Source organism: Oryctolagus cuniculus, chromosome 2 (genome assembly GCF_051225735.1).
Source record: "Oryctolagus cuniculus isolate XC-2025 breed Fujian yellow rabbit chromosome 2, ASM5122573v1, whole genome shotgun sequence".
Classification (NCBI taxonomy): domain Eukaryota; kingdom Metazoa; phylum Chordata; class Mammalia; order Lagomorpha; family Leporidae; genus Oryctolagus; species Oryctolagus cuniculus.
In genome coordinates, this window is record NC_142868.1 from 140,030,999 (window position 1) to 140,034,240 (window position 3,242).

Genomic DNA, 3,242 nt, shown 5'->3' on the forward strand with positions numbered 1-3,242 from the left:
TGGATTCTAGTCCCGGCTGCCTTTCTTCCAATCCAGCTGTCTGCTATGGCCTGGGAGAGCAGTGGAAGATGGCCCAAGTCCTTGTGCCCCTGCACCCACATGGGAGTCTGGGAATAAGCACCTGGCTCCTGGCTTTGGATTGGCGCAGCTCCAGCCATTGTGGCCATCTTGGGAGTGAACGGACAGAAGGAAGACCTTTCTCTCTGTCTTTCCCTCTCTCTGTAACTCTACCTCTGAAATAAATAAATAAAAATCCTAAAAAAATATTTAAAAAAAGTTAAATAAAAGATTTTATAGTATACTTTTTTAAAAAGATTTTTATTTATTTATTTGTGAGGTAGAGTCACAGAGAGAGGGAAAGATGGATAGAAAGGTCTTCCATCTGTTGGTTCAGTCCTCAAACAGCTGGCAGTCTAAAACCAGGTGCCAGGAGCTTCTTCTGGGTCTCCCATGCAGGTACAGGGACCCAAGCACTTGGGCCATCTTCTTCTGCTTTCTGAAGCCATAGCAGAAAGCTGGATCAGAAGTATAGCAGCCAGGACTTGAACCAGCACCCATATAGGATGCTGGCACTGTAGGCAGTGGCTTTACCCACTAAGCCACAGCATCAGCCCCAGTTTTCTTCACTTTTTAAGATAAATATATGCATGAAATTGAATTTTGAAAATCATGTATGTTTATAGCGGTTATGTAACTCCAATACCCAAAAATTTTTGAAAACCATGTAAGAAGGCTAAATCAATGCAGTTTGTGACTGATACTATTTTGTTTGAACAAAATTGTGTGCATTATGTTTATATTTGAAAAATACAGTGTCATATTAATTTTGTATTTTATTTATTTTTCTATCTTGACTTCAATGACTCTTAATTCAAAGAAAGCCTGGTTGCACAAAATAGTTTTAAACACTTCTGTCTCGTTTGCTGGTTCAAGGTAACTGGATTTTTCCCTTAGTCCTAACTTTACCTTGAAGCAATCCTCAAATGGTCATTTCCAATGAGGTGTCTCATTCATTGGAAGAAAAGGTAAGTACTGCATTGTTAGTCCAACCTGCAGGATTAAGTGAGTAGGTAATGCAATTAGTGTTTCAATTAAGACAGAAAAAATATTTGTTGTTCATTTGTTGTTACGCTGATTGCTAACCAACATTTCTTTTTTTTTTTTTTTTTTTTTGTTTTTGACAGGCAGAGTGGACAGTGAGAGAGAGAGAGAGACAGAGAGAAAGGTCTTCCTTTTGCCGTTGGTTCACCCTCCAATGGCTGCCGCGGCTGGCGCGCTGCGGCCGGCGCACCGCGCTGATCCGATGGCAGGAGCCAGGAGCCAGGTGCTTTTCCTGGTCTCCCATGGGGTGCAGGGCCCAAGCACCTGGGCCATCCTCCACTGCACTCCCTGGCCACAGCAGAGGGCTGGCCTGGAAGAGGGGCAACCGGGACAGAATCCGGCGCCCCGACCGGGACTAGAACCCGGTGTGCCGGCGCCGCTAGGCGGAGGATTAGCCTAGTGAGCCGCGGCGCCGGCCGCTAACCAACATTTCTAAGTGGTTCACTGGGGACTCCAGATTCACACAGTAAGTGTGCCTGCCATGAGTTTACAACCCAGAATGTTCTTCTGAATTGGGCATGTCTGACAAGCCATCATTTTTCTAGTAAAATAGAAAAAAAGTTCAAAACTCTCATAGAAAGTTATTTTCAACTCTTAAAGGAATGTCCACAAAACTAAGAGTTTATAGGCTTAGTTGTCACAAGTTGGGTTTGGATTTTTGGAATCAGATGTATCTGGATTCAAATCTTGAGTCAGCCATTTAGCCTCGGGCAAATGACTTACCCTGCTGAGTCCACTTGTCTGCTGTAATGTGGATGTACCAGAAATTACAAAGTATCATGATGGTTAAATGAGATACACACATTCAGCATATGGATATGGAATAATTCAGTAAAGAGAAGCTGTAGTTTTTTCTTCCTTAGTTGGTTTGGTTAATTTTCTCCTAAGTATATCTGGGTGGATCAATGTGATCTCCCCATTTTGTTTTCACCCTCTGATGCTCTGAGGTGGTTCCTGAGGCATGAAGGGTGAAAATACCTATTAGCTTTAAAAGTAATCTTGATTACATTTTAGTGATATAATTGTCTAGCCAACTGCTGTTGCCTTTATCCAATGTCTTTGATGTAGAGGCAAGATACTACTAGTGTTTGTTGCCCATAGATTCTCAGTCTCTCTTTCTTAAAGTTTCTTTGCCCTGTTTCTATGGCTGCAAACCAACCTCTTACTAAAATTAACTCTTAAAATTGAGAGAGTGGGCTGGCCCTGGGCTCACTAGGCTAATCCTCTGCCTGCGGCGCCGGCACCCTGGGTTCTAGTCCCGGTTGGGGCGCCGGTTCTGTCCTAGTTGCTCCTCTTCCAGTCCGGCTCTCTGCTGTGGCCCGGGAAGGCAGTGGAGGATGGCCCAAGTGCTTGAGCCCTGTATCCGCATGGGAGACCAGGAGGAAGCACCTGGCTCCTGGCTTCGGATCGGCGCGGCACGCCGGCTGCAGCGGCCATTTGGGGGGGTGAACCAACGGCAAAGGAAGACCTTTCTATCTGTCTCTCTCTCTCTCACTGTCTAACTCTGCCTGTCATTAAAAAAAAAAAAAATTGAGAGAGTGGTGCAGAGTACCACTTAGTCTCAGTTCACATGACTCATAAGATCATTTATCTTCTCTATAGAAAATCTCTTGATATTTGGTTTTGTTTTGAGAGTTTTCACAGGAACCCCATTTTTGCCACCACTTGACTAACTGAAATATATATATATATATATAAATCACCTCTTAAATATGAATATAACCACCACTGACTAACTGAAATGCTCTTTGCCTATATCAAAATTCCTACAAGAATAGGATATTGCTGACCAAGGAAGGGCCACAAGTACCAAGGACCAACTAGGGATTTGCACATAAACATGTACCTCTCAACTCCAACTTCAGTTACAAGAACTCTTAATGTTCAATTCCTCAAAAACCCTTGGAAATAAGTAACAGCTGCCTGGAGACTTGCTCTATGTTTTTCAAGTAAATATTTGCTTCCACCATGCTCATATCAATGATTGGCTTGTTGTGAGTCAGAGGAATGAACCCAGGTTTTTGGGTTCTAGGACAGTCTAATAGATTGAATGAACTGGGTATAACATTGAAGTGTAGGATTGAAAAATTATAGTTGGTCTGTTTAGAAAAATAAATTATTTAAAATTTGGAGGTATTGAT